This window comes from Sturnira hondurensis, unplaced genomic scaffold (assembly GCF_014824575.4).
Source record: "Sturnira hondurensis isolate 20B ecotype Veracruz unplaced genomic scaffold, ASM1482457v3 Scaffold0017436, whole genome shotgun sequence".
Classification (NCBI taxonomy): Eukaryota; Metazoa; Chordata; class Mammalia; order Chiroptera; family Phyllostomidae; genus Sturnira; species Sturnira hondurensis.
This window is the reverse complement of record NW_028090067.1, coordinates 7358275-7372326: the sequence shown is the minus strand read 5'-3', so window position 1 is coordinate 7372326 and position 14052 is coordinate 7358275. Positions and strand designations below refer to the sequence as shown.

Below are 14052 nucleotides of genomic sequence, written 5' to 3'. Positions count from 1 at the left end.
GGTTTACCTCAGAGTATTTAAAAATTATGTTAACTTGAAAAATAATTAAATAAAAAATTGGAAAAAAATTATGTTAAACCATGTTAATCTAAAACTTTGTAGTAGTCATCTTAGGTTAAAAGCGAGGTCTAATTAAAGATTTGAAATGTATAGCTAATATCTTTTTTCTTTCGGTTTATGGTATGTATTCAACAAATGCAGTCTCTCATATAGAAAAGCAGCTTTGATGGGACGTTAACTTCTTCAGAGCTGACATTGCTTCTCAGGACTGACCTGTTTGCTCTCTGTAAATTTTAAATTTGTGGTATATTTTAATTAGTGTTATAGAAGCCAAATGTTTTTAATATTTTTTCCATTGGCCTTCTCAAGAAAGTCATACGAACAGTAGAAATGCTAAGTAATATGGATCCGAGCATTCCATATGCTTTGTTGGATTTTTTAAAAATGTATAGTGTGTGCTGTTTTTATAGAGATTTAAAATTCATAAAACACTTTCAAAAAACACTGTCTCATGTAATTTCCACAAAAGCAATGTGGGAGTTAGGTATTATTCACATTTTAGAAGTTAAATAAAAACCCTAAGGCTCAGAAAGGACAAGTCAACTTGACCGAAATCACAGTTAATACCCTGCCCTTTTGACTTAAATCCCAGTTATATGGTCATTAATTCACACATTTTGCCATGGGTGGGGAGCATCACTTACTGTCTTTTAATCCATTTTTCTTTTAAAGATAAATATAATACTTTTAATAGTGTGTGTGATATATATTATTCAAACTGCTTAAATGATAGTGGGAGGATTTTTGATTGCTTCCGTGAATTTCAACCTATTTGGTGGTTGGAAGTATAGGAATAAGCCTATACAAGACTTACCAGAGTCCTTACATCACTGCAGATTACAAATAAAGTTGCCATGTCTTGAAAAGCTTTTTTTTCCTAAATCTCTAGCAGAGATATTAGCGATCAGGGGAAATAAATGGTACTTGTGTTTTGCATTTCAATTTTGTGAATGTGAAAAACATTTTCTCGGTATCTTGGTGTTTTTCTTTTCTCATTTTATATTAAAATTTCTGAAGGTTACTTTATGATACTAGTGATGCAGCATTATTTTTAAGTCATGTTAGAATGGCTGCATATGATTGCAGGCAATTATATGTGGCTTTTTATTGTTATTATTGTTATTTAATACTTGAGTTATAACTTCCTCTTTAACAAGTTTTTATTAACCTCAGTTTTTCAAAGCATCTTCTATTTCTGTGAATGGCAACACCATCACCCTGCTTCCCAAACTGGTAATCTTGAATTCACCTTAGGCACCATTCTCTCTCTAACTTCCTCTCTACCCTTACCCCTGTCAATTCATTACCAGGTTTTGTCATTTTACCTTGCAAACGTCCCTCAAATTTGTCTACTTCCCTTCTCACTAGGTGGGTGAAGTTAATCCAAGCTACCATCAGCACCTTTGCTTTGCAATCCTTGAATCGCCTCCTAACAGGTCATCCTATAGCCACTCTGGACCTCTTTGGTTCATGCTCTAGGTGCAGGCAGAGTTCTTGTTTTTGAAGTGCAATTTTAATCAAGGCAGCCCACCTATCCCTTTCTTACCCTTAGCTTAAAACACTTCACTGACTTTTCATTGGTCTTATGATGGAAACAAAAATATCTTGTAGCCTATGAGGTCATAGATTAGGGCCACCACTTACTTTATAGGGCAACTCTAAGCATTAAAAGGGTTAATGTCTCATAAAATTGAAACAGTGCCAGGAGCTGGCACATCACCTTAAAAAGCACTCAGTAGGAGATGCTATTGCTATTGCTTAGCCTCAGTGTGTAGCATGTTTCAGTTACTTTGTGTTCTGCTTTGGTTGTACTTTAAGTATCTAGAATAAGTGAGAATAGTGCTTCTTCCACATTGGAAACTTGTTCATGCTATTGCTTTAATTTGAAATACCTTTCGCTACTCACTGCCTAGTTAATTCCCATTTGTCTTTAAGATCTCTGCTCATCCCCTGATTTCTGTCACAGAGCAAGACTGCTGTTACATGTAATTACATGAACACATACCTCTAGTTAGCTTTGAACACTTTTGTAATTGTAATATATGTTTGTTAATGTGGACCCTCTAAATGATAAGCTCCCTGAGAACAGGAATTATGTTTTTGTCATTGTTCAACTTTGTATTCCTTATCTCTCATACAGTGCCTGGCACATAGTAGGTGCTCAATAAATTTGTTGAAAGAATAAAACGGATGAGGTACCAAGGATGTTTTCAGGTATTGAGTTCTTCCTCTCAGTTGGATTGATGGGAGGTGGAAGGTAGGCCGAAAAGTAGGTGGTGCTTGTTAAAAGGGACAGACTCCTTTACCCATAGGGGGAAAGGTAGGGACGTGGAGCAGTTTGCCATATTGTATTCTTTAGAATTTTGAATATCTGAACCTGCAGTTAATTTATCGCAGGCCATTCCCAAACAAAATTAGCATATTGTGTCATAAAACTACTACAGTGCCAGAATGTCATCTGTCTTTGATTGCAGCATATGGTGTTGTGGCTGTCAGGGTCTGCCGGTTCTGTCAGCTCAGCAGAGTGGAAAGAAGGCCAAAGAGTGATGGCTGAAAGGTTTCCATTTTGAGAACCCCACTGATAACACAGTATCTATTGTGCCCAATTCTTAAAGTGCAAGCCGTCTCCTTTTAGCTTACGCCTTGAGATGCTAAGGGAAGTCAATTTTGAACTTCTATTTCCTTTTGGAATAAGATATGGAAAGTTGGGAACACACAGGATATAAAAACACTAATGCAGTAATTTTTAAAACAGTTACACCATACAATTTTAAAAATGTTTTACTGTCTATTGAGAAATAAAAGAATTAAGGTAACATGAAGCAAAAAAGCAAACATGGCTGTTTTTATAAACCATTAGATATTACCTAATGTATTACCACACGAGGTGGAGAGAAACGCATGTTGATGTTACAATATTGAAATTCAGCTTATCGGTTGCCAACACTGCTGTATAGTCTTTGGTTTATAGTCTTTGTATAGTCACAGGTTTGAGAATTTGAAACTTTTAAGAGAAAAGTTTTAAGAACTGTGAAACCAACTTAATGTCTTTTTTCTATTTACATGATAAATTTTTTTTTATTTTGAAAAATAAGGTACCTAAATCACCAGGAAGAATAATCTGGATTTTAAATGACTCTGAAAAAATATTTGGACAAAAAGGCAATACTTATAAATTAGATATTTTCAATTTGTGTTATCAATCAAAAGTTGATTCATTCTGTACAAGTTATACTTAACTAAGTGGTAAGTAAAATTTCTCATTTTTCACTTTTAGTTTTTATGTGAAGAAATAGTGGATGGTTTAGGTGAAGAAATACTTGGTGTTACAGTGGTTAGGGGAGTACAGTGACGTGACCTGCCTTTTTCTTATTATCATTTAGCAGAATTGTTTTAGTTGGTATGACAGAAAAAACTCAAACACTGAATCATAAATGTCATCAAGAATAAAAGATATAGGTATATGAATAAAGGTGTAAATAAGTAGAGATTAGGAGAATTCCTGTAGGATATGGGTGAAATAAATTTATAGGGGGATGATCAGGGTCCATCCTTCAAATCACTCCAATTAACATAGATACACAGTGAAATCAGAACAGGAGCACTTAAAAATAGCAAATTCAGTGAGCAAATCCAGTGTAAGGAAATAGGTTGAATAAAATTCCAATAATTAAGCACTTGAGAAAGATCTATGATAAAGAATTCACTTGGTTTATCAGATGAATTAAAGCCTAAAGCAAAAAATAAAGCAAAAATTCTTCATTTTAATTTGCAAAAATTGGCACATGTAGAAATTCTTCACCAATGATATGCCCATAAAAATATATCTATTAGAATCTTAAGATTCCAATTTTGACATTAATATTCAGGGTACTCACTGCTGTTGGAGACGTTTTATTGGTATAATAATAATGTGGCATCTTAGCATTTTGTCTGAATTCATATATTTACTTGATAATTCTTATTAGCATAATTAGCATAGATATGATAATCATTTGGTGCTTCTCTCTGGTTTATTTTTACTTTCTTTATTCCTTACAGTCTAACAAGATTTTTCCACAGAAAACATTAAAGCTATAAATGCAAAAGAGTTCTAAAGAGGGATATAAAATGAGCAAATAAAGCAACTTTTTAATATTTTATTTCCAGAAATTTCTAGAACTTAAGGCATTCTCATATTGTAATATCAATATAAAAACATGTGAAAGCCAAGTATAGGTTCTTGCTTCATTAGCATGTTTGAGAAGCACTATAATGTATGTAAGCCTTTCATCCATTTTAGTGGTAATTTAGTTAAGACTTTGCAATTCTAGCCCTGGCTGGTGTAGCTCAGTGGATTGAGCGTGGGCCTGCAAACCAGACAATCGTGGTTCGATTCCCAGTCAGGGCACATGCCTGGGTTGCAGGCCAGTTCCCAGCAGGGGACTCATGAGAGGCAACCATACATTGATATTTCTCTCCCTCTCTCCTTCCCTTCTCCTCTAAAGAAAAATAAATAAAATCTTAAAAAAAAAAGACTTTGCAATTCTTACCTGTATCTTTAGTAAGTCCCCCCTCTTTTTTGCCTTTAGAATTTTTTTTTTTTAAGATTTTATTTATTTATCTTTAGAGAGGAAGGGAAGGAGAGAAGGAGAGAAATATCAATGTATGGTTGCCTCTGGTGTGTCCCCTGCTGGGAACTGGCCTGCAACCCAGGCATGTGCCCTGACTGGGAATCGAACCGCGATCGTGTGGTTCGCAGGCCCACGCTCAATCCACTGAGCTACACCAGCCAGGGCTAGAATTGTTTCTTGTTAATATGTTTCGTTGAGTAGGCTTCATTCAGCTTTGAATTTCTTTTGACCCACTTTTTGTGTAGTTCCACTGTTATGTCTAGAGGCCATTATAGAGTGACCAGTTTTAGAAACTAAAGCACAACTAATATAAAAATGTACACTGCTAAGTCCCTTTTGCTACGTAAAACAACATAATGTTCTGGTCAGGAAGGTGGGCACCATTATTCCACTTACCACAACCTCCTTTTACTCTTGGTTCTATTTTTAATTTTTTAGGCGCAATTGCTTGGATTGTCTACTAGTTCTAAAATACCTTGATATATCTTGTGAGCATACTAAGTATTTTTTTTAATATTACTTCTCATTTTCTAGTTACACAGATTACTTGCCATTTACATTTATGTAACCATGGAATACCTTTTCTCCTTAACATACCACGATCATTTCTCCATATCACTGTTTTTTTATAAACATAATCTTAATTATTATATAATATTTCATTGAGTAGATCACTAAAATTTAATGATTGCTGTATTATTAATCATTTGGGATTTCCCCATGTTTTACCTATTGTAGGTAACTGTAATGAACATTTTTGTGCCAAAAGATTGTATAGGTGTTGACTTCCTAGGATAGATTTCCAAAAATAGAATAACCACATCAAAGGCCATGAGTTTCCTGTGATCAAAAATACTTTCCAAAAACCTACAACAAAACTTAATGCTCAGAAGCACTGTCACCAGTAGTGAACATCATCATTAATAACAAGGTAGACAAAGGCTGAAATGAAAGGACATTAACAATATTTCAGAGTCATAGAGAAGTAAAAAGTGTCAGTAAATGTGTGTTTGGGGAACTTCATCCGGCAGAGCTCCCCTGCTGCCATGGATGAGAATGAGTGTACCGAGACATGATCTGCTTGGGGAGGAAAGGCTGACGAGTCTCTCAAAGGAGAAAGATGTCAAGCCCCTCTCTCAGTGGGCTTTTCTTGAGTCTAGCTTGCATAGGGATGCCTATCAAAGAAAGGAGATATGGTTTACAGATAACATTTCTGGGATCACGGGGGTCCTTTTGAGTCAGGGTCTGGTAGACAGGGTGGCACCAATTGGCTGTAAAACCTTGGGAAACAAACTTACTTTGTGCTTGGGCCCTTAACATTTAAATTGGGGACATTCTTAGCAAAGCAGGTTTCACAGGACTTTATGCATTCTTTCTTAGGCCTGATCGCCCCCTGCCAGGAACCGCCCATTCAGGCACAGGGCTGCACCCCCTTCAGCACTGTTTCAGGCATAAAACAGGCAGGGGAAGCAAGGCAGCCAAGAGATTAGGAAACCTCTATAGATAGATTGAGGACTCAGGCCATGATAAAGCAGAGGGGTGAGGGGTTTTTGTCCCTTCTCCACAATCCCCTAAGTCCTTCCCTGATGGCTGCTTCATGACTGTGCCTGTCTTAGGCTGTTTCTTGAGGAATCTTACCTATCATTGGCTATCCAGCCATTCTCCAGGGGCCAAGCAGGGTGAAGTAAAGGGGGCAGAGGCTGTGCCCCTGCTGGAAGGGTAAATTTGTCTCTGGCTTATGGTTCCCTGGTCCCCTAGCCATGGGGCCTTTTCCCCTGCTGGTGAGGTTCGAGGTACTGAAACCAGGCAGGACGGTTACCAACATGTGTAAGCAGTTACATATTCTTGTAGTAACGGTGTGTACCTTTGTCTACAAGATGAAACATCATCTTAAAACAATTGTTAGTCAAAGCAATGTTTGTTTTAGAACAATGTATTTTATTTTTATATAACTTAAGAGACATTAAAATCATGTTTTTGGATATAATTTATAAAGTGTAATGTGTGACATTAACAACTGATTACAGTAGGAGCAGAAGTGAGAAGTTGGAGCCAGAATATATTTTGAAGGTGCATCCATATAGCATTTGGATTGGATGTGTGAAAGATAAGACTCTAGAGTTGGTCTGTGGTTTCTTACCTGAGCGAGCAGTTTACCGCAATGCCTAAGGGAGAGGTCAGCCCCTCTGGACCTGAAATACTGTGCTGTGATTGCACACACATTCACCAAACAAAATCCCTGCAGGTAACTCGCCTTCTTAGACAAAGTTGTGAACCGTCTGTTGTTACTTGAGCACATCTCTTTTGTGTAAAGTATGTATGTGTGTGTGTAAGGTTTGATGGGTGTTAGCTCCTTCCTTAAGCAGTTAGTATACAGGGCTCAGCACAAATAATGCCCCCTTTTTATTACAAAATCATAAGTGTGTAATTCTGTAATATAACAGTATCACACTCAAGCACCCCATATGCCATTTTAGGTAAAATGTTCAAGTTAAAATGATAAATCATCACACCCATATCATTACCCTGCCAACTGCGCTCAAGCAGGCCTTATTTCTGCCGGGCCCTGTGGATGAAAACAGGAGAGGTTGAAAGCAGCTCTTTGTCATTCAGTGTTCATGGGTCAGAGAGGTGAGGAAGAACCAGGACTGGAGACCAAGAAGCAGTGACAGGAGGAGAATTGATTAAGAAGGAGGAAATGACTGTCTGTGTTAAATACTGCACAAGGGTCAAAAAGGTGAGGGGTGAAAATCGACAATTAGATTTAACAATATGGACACGATTGGTCCCCTTGAAAACAGTTTCAGTACAAACAGGCAAGACCTGTTTGCCGTGGGGCACAGGAGACAGTAAAAGATGAAAAATGGGGGCAAATGAGCATAGACACCAGTGAAGGAGTTTTGTATGAAAAGGCAAGTTTTATAAGGAGTTTTATATAATTTACAATCCAAAATGGAACATGTTTGCAAAGGGCACCATTAATAAGCAAAAATTTAATAAGTATGAATGAACTGCCATGGCAAACCGAAATAAACATCCTTTTATGAGGGAAAGGAGAGAGGGCTACGACTGGAAGTGATCATTTTTTTTTTAAGGAGGAGATAATAGGTAAAAGGAATGACCTGGTAGAGAGGGAAGTTTTACGATGAAAAAGGACATTTTTGGAGCAGGCAAAGTGGAGTAGGCACTTGAGTAGGCAAGAGGGGAGAGTATACAGTGCACAAGAGAAAGGCTGGTGTTAGCTAGGAGCACAGAAGGTAAGGAGCGTGGGGACAAGTGCAGGTAGGGGAGGTGGTGTCTTGGGAGCTCGTGGAAATGTTCTTCAGGTTTGTATTGAAATACGTAGTGAGGTCATTAACTAAGAGTGAAAACTAGGGAGGAGTTACTGAGGGTTTGGGGACAGAGAAGATACAGAATAGATTTATAGGAGAAATGAATGAATGAATGAATGGTGTAGATAAATACGATAGGTTTTCCAAGCATCATTAGGGTCCAGTTGCATTGAGTCATGTGTTCAAGTGAGACCAGTCGACATGGTCGTGTGTTTTTCTCCAGTAGAGTTTCACTGCAGGTGTGGTCAGAGTGCTGAAAATTGGATTTAAATCAGGATTTATTGTTTAGTCAAGTACAATGAAGGAAGAAAGCAAGGGAATCCAGATTGTACACAGGGAATGATTGTACAAATTATCATTTGACTAGTAATTTTATCATTATTTTTTCATGATAATTGGTCGTATATAATTTAACCTGGTGTATTAGTTTCATAGGGCTGTAACAGCAGTACCACAAACCGAGTAATTTAGAACAATAGAAATTTATTTACCATTTCTGGAGGCTAGAAGTCTGCAGCCAAGGTGTTGGCAAGTCCGCATTCCCTCTGAAGCTTTTGAGGGAGGTTCCTTCCTTCTCCCAGCTTCTCTGGGAGAAGCAGCCCCAGGCATTCATTCCTTGGCTGTGGTCACAGAATTCAAATCTCTGCCTCTGTTTTCATATAGTTGTCTAGATTTTCCTCTTATAAGGACACCAGTCATACTGGATTAAGGCCCACCTTTAATTAATGGTAATAAGGTCTAGAATAATTAGGAGTGAGTAGCTAATAAAGAATGAAAAACAATCTCATTGAAGGAGGGGAGACCAAGAAACTGAGAGTCCAGGATGTTGGATGGCTCAGCAGTGAGGATCTTAAAGTCCCCAAGAATAATGACAAATGGGGTAATAGAGATTGTGAAGTGATCCCGGAGCTAAAATGTTCACAGACCAAGGAGTAAACTGGTGTTGGAATACAACTTCAACAAGAATGAGTGAAGGATGCTATGGTCTGATGGTGCAAGATGTAAAAGTGACTGTTTTTGAAGAAAGGAGGGAGGGGAGATGTTCTGGAAGCACTAGTAGAGCTCTAGAAACACACCCCACCGCAGTCCCTGTGATAGGAATGATTTGTGAGGAACAGCTGCCACCGCTTGACAAGGCTGCAGAAGAAGCAGTGCCCTAAGGGGAGACAGTGTTTCCAGTTGGATAAAGGAGGCGAAAGGAATAAAGAAGATGTTAAGAAAATGGATGGGCCTGGCTGGTGTAGCTCAGTGGATTGAGCGCGGGCCTGCGAACCACAATTCCGCGGTTCTATTCCCAGTCAGGCCACATGCCTGGGTTGCAGGCCAGTTCCCAGCAGGGGACTCATGAGAGGCAACCATACATTGATATTTCTCTCCTTCCCTTCCTCTCTAAAAGACAAATAAAATCTTTAAAAAAAAGATTTCAATTAAAAAAAAAATGGATTCTGCTGATAACTGACGTGGAGTTCCAGAGGGACTCGGTGCAAAGGTTGGGGAGCTGGGGTGGGTCAGGAGAGCCAACACACCGATCAGTGCGGGGGCTGATGGCTTGACAGTGAGGGATGTATTAGGAGGTCATGGCTCGTGATGCCGGGCAGAAATACATACAGATCCAGGGTGTGGTGGTGGTTCTTTTTGCCCGAGGTGAAGGTAGTGGTGAAACATTTGTTCATTTAGGCCAGACGTAAAGGTAGACATGAATCTACCTTTAGACGTGAGTTGCAGGGGAAGGAGAAGTGGAGTCTTGCCTGGGTCACATGATTTGGAAGCTCCCTGTGGATTTTTGCTGATGAATATAATACATGGAGGTTTGCGGGGATGGTCTCATTCTAAGCATGTGGATTCTCTTGACTCCGTTTGAGCAATTATCAGTATTCAAAATGACCTTGTGTGTTTAATTACTTGTATACAGGTTTTCTTTGTTTGCACTAGAAAGTACAGTCTTAGGGCAGGTGTATTGGCTGTTTTCTTCATTAAGCACTGGTGCCTAGAACTGGGCTTGGCATATGACACAATAACTATGCTGACCAGGTGAATTCGTGAAGATTCCATTCTTTTAATCTACTGATGGGCTGGAATGAGCTTACTCCTTTCGTTAAACCCCATCTCCCTCCTATCTTCAACCTATCTGATCATTTATCAGCATTTAAAGATACACCAGTACCACCCATTTTTAAAAACAAATTTCCCTTAAGCCTTCATCTCCACTTATTGCACCAGTTTTCATGGCCAAGGTTCTCAGAAGCGTTATCTAAAACAAGCTGCCTCTGTATCCTCACATTCTTTTTATTCTCAATTCCACGGCCACCTAGGGTTCCACCCCACCACCACCGTTCAACTGGAGCTGCTTTGGTTACCATCCGCCTTCGTGTTGCCATATGTAATGAAAACCTGCTGACCTTACCTTATTAGACTTTTCAGAGTTACAGCTCACTGGCTTCTTGGCTTCCATGATTCCAACTCTCTCTTGCTTTTTCTCTCTTTGTTGCCTGCTCCTTTTCCATCTTTAGTTTCTTCTTTTCTCTCCAACTTTTATATTCTGGGATTTCCTTTCTTTTTCTTTTCTTAGGTAATCTCATTCATTCCCCGTGGTTCTTAAACACCTTCCATGTGCCAAGACTTCCAAAAATATATTTCCAACTCAGACCACCGTTCTGAACTCCAACTGCCTACTTAACATCTTTGCTTGGATGCTTCACAGGCATGTCACACTTGAAAGGTTCAAAATAGAGCTTTTGGTTCTGCTTTCCCTTCTCTGCCCATATTAACATCAAACATGATCACCTTCCCGTGTTTCTCATTTTAGTAAATGGCACTGCCATCCACATAGCCAAAAGCTTGGATCTTTGTTTGTATAGTTTCTCTCAACTTAACCTCGTAGACATGCAACCCGCCAGCTTGTCCTGTTGAGTCTCTCTACATGTATTTTCGGTATATAAATTGCTCACCATTTCACACATTGCCAGTCCAAGTGACATAATTTCTTACCTTCAGTAGCCTCTTAACTTCCTTCTTGGCCCTCCTCCCATCTGTCTTTTTAAAGAGCAACCAGGATGATCTTAATATATCACATTACTTAAAATACATCAATGGCTTTTCAATATACTTAAAATAGAACACCAGATCCCTAACACATCTCACAAGGCTCAGTACCATCTGACTTTTGCCTAAGCTGTCTTGTACTTCTCTCTGCTCCAGCTTTCAGGAAGTGCTCACGTGCTGTTCCTTTTATTTGTAATGCTCTTCTCCCAATTGTTCACCTGTCTAAATATGTCTCAGTTTCAGGTCCCTGCTTAAATGTCACTTAAGTGTTTGGTTTTTAATATAATACACAGATACTAAAAACAAGTAGTTAGATTTAACTTTGTTTTACTGGATTCATTGATTACTACCAGCTCTTTTATAATATGACTTAGTCCATTTGGAGTTGTTTGGATTCTTCTTTCAGTTATCTGTTGTATTTTTCAGAGAAATTTTCAGGAAAGATATACAGGCGATATAAATTTTTTTTAGTATTTTTATGTCCTCACACACAAAAAACGACAGTTTAGTGGTTTTTTTCAGGTTACATATTTTTTGGCCCCACAAAAGAGGCACTGTTGGTTGCCTGTGCAGCAGCCGTTTCCCCTTCTTACTAAGGGGACTCCAGTTTTCTTTGGTAATTCACCCTTCTCCACCCAGGCATGCACTTTAATTAAGCCAGTTGTATTCTCCTTGAAAGTGACTGGCTTTGGCATGGGCATCTGACACAAGTCTAGCCAGCAGGAGCTTTCTTCTGCTTAATACTGTCATTTCTACTTGCAACGACTGGAACTGGAGGTCACCTTATGAATAAAACAATGAGTAACTCAGGACAAGACCAGTCCCCTGAGCTTGGCAAAGTGGAATGGTGGAAGGAACTCAGGTCCTTGAGCCACTAAGCTAACCAGTCTCAGAGCCAATTTAGAAATTCTTACATGAGATAATACATCTGCTTTATTGCTTGTACCAGTCATGTTGGGTTTTTTATTTCTTGGAACTAAAAATCTCCTGGTATACAACTTTTAATTCTGTATGTTTTTCCATTGCTTCTCTGGGGAAATAGAAGGCGCCAATGTGGTTCTTGTTCAGTTAACATATACCATGTTTTTGTCAACTGTTTTCTAGCATATTTTAAAAAATTTTTAAAGTTTAAAAATCTCTATGGCATGTATAACCATTGGTCTCTATTTTTCTTGACACTTGGCTTTTTAATGTGGCATATTCAAGTCTAACATTAAAAATTTTCTTCATTTTTTAGTAATTCTTGCTTGTCCTGATCCTTCTCCTGATGCTCTTGCTTTAAATCAATGACTATCAAACGCTACTAAATCTAGGGCTGCCTAATAATCTTTTTATATACATAGTTATACTCTTCAAGTCAACTCTTTTATGATTTCTCTTTTTTCCACAAACCTTCAACACTCTCTCCCTCAGCTCAAGTTCAGGACTTTGCTTATTATTTCACTGGGAAGATGGAAGTAGTCAAAAGTGAATTTCTATATATCTTTTTACCCTAGACTAGATATAAAGATGTGTACCCCCTCTTTATATCTGCTGTAGTTCCTTCAAGAAAGGACTAGCTGCCCAGTTGCTAGGTGTGTGGCTGGCTGATAGCTTTCAACTATTAATGCTTTTAGGGTCCATTTCAGCTTTCCAGCTGAGGCCGCGGGCTTCTTGAGTGGCCTCCAGCCGATGACAGAGCAAGGTGGTGCGCAAGGGTATGTACATTTCCATCCAATGTGGGACTCCTCTAATGGGCAGTGGTGACCTTGGACTTGGGCTGGCAGTGACTGTTTGGACAGCACTGCAGAAGTGAAATCTACATTGTGATGTAATTGCTTCTCTGATCCAGGTTTTTGCTTCCATAGGCATCACTTCCCAACCATCGTTTTAGGCTCTTCGCTCTGTGTCAGTGTCTGCTTCTTGGAAAACTTACACACCCTCTGAACCTGAAACACCCCCAAACTCATTGATCTAACAATGTCTGTGCCTATATATGTACAACCCTCCGTGAGTGAAATGGATGGACTGCTAACTCAGGCCAGATCCTCAGTTTGTGTGAACAATATTGCTTCTAAATCACTCAAGGCTTTTCCTTCTGACATCTTTTCCTCTGTCTTCTACATCATCAGTTTTCCTCCTTTGATGGGATTATTTTTACCAGTATACAAAACTTGTTGTGAAATCTCTCAACCTAAGAAACAAAACATCTTCCCTTGACCGTACATTCCCTTTCAGGTTCTAATTTTTTGTTGTTTTTCACACCTCTTACTAAGCCATATACAATGGCTTGTCTTCTGGTTCGTTGAAGCAATAGGTTGGACAACGTGTGCCCCAGGAATGTCTGTCACAGTGGCTGGCCGTAAAAACTCCAGCTCCACGTTCATCTGAAGGGCACTCCTGACAAAGGCGACTGAGTTTGCTATTCTCATCCACTTTGTTAGTATTTCAGTACAGCCAGTTTAACTTCTTTCTCTCACACTTATTCTTCCGGGGACATAGTGTAAGACTTCCTCCTTTTCTTAGCACCACCACGAAGTCTCAATACAAGATGAAGAGTGGACTCCTTTTGAATGTTGTGGTCAGACGAAGTAGGCCCATTTCCAGTTGCTTGCCAGCAAAGGTCAGCATTTGCTGATCGGGAGGAGTCCCTTCCTTATCCTGGCTCCTGGATTTCACATTTTCTGTTGTATCCAGGGCTTCAACCTTGAGAGTGACGGTCTTCCTCGTAAGGGTTTTCACAAGAATCTGCATCCTGGCGGTGATTCCACTGCAGATGGCGGATCGGAAAAGCCAGCTTCTATTTTTTTCTGCTCTTCTCTGTAGAAAAATATTCAAAGTATTGTCTCTTGGTTTTTTTGTCCCTTCCCATTTTATCTGGAACCAACTCCAATTAGGTTTTATTCCTACTGTTCCACTAAAGTGCTATATCTCCAGTTCGCTTCAGCTCTCAGTCCTCATTATATCTGGTCTCAGAAGCAATTGACGCAGTGGTCATTTCTTTCTTCTATAAGAACTTGCTTCAT

The 14052-nt window shown here is 39.0% G+C and overlaps 1 pseudogene; it reads right to left on the bottom strand.

The window, feature by feature from the left end:
- Positions 1-13297: 13297 nt before the first annotated feature.
- On the bottom strand, positions 13298-13834 carry LOC119002468 (ubiquitin-40S ribosomal protein S27a-like; annotated as a pseudogene).
- Between the last annotated feature and the right edge of the window lie 218 nt (positions 13835-14052).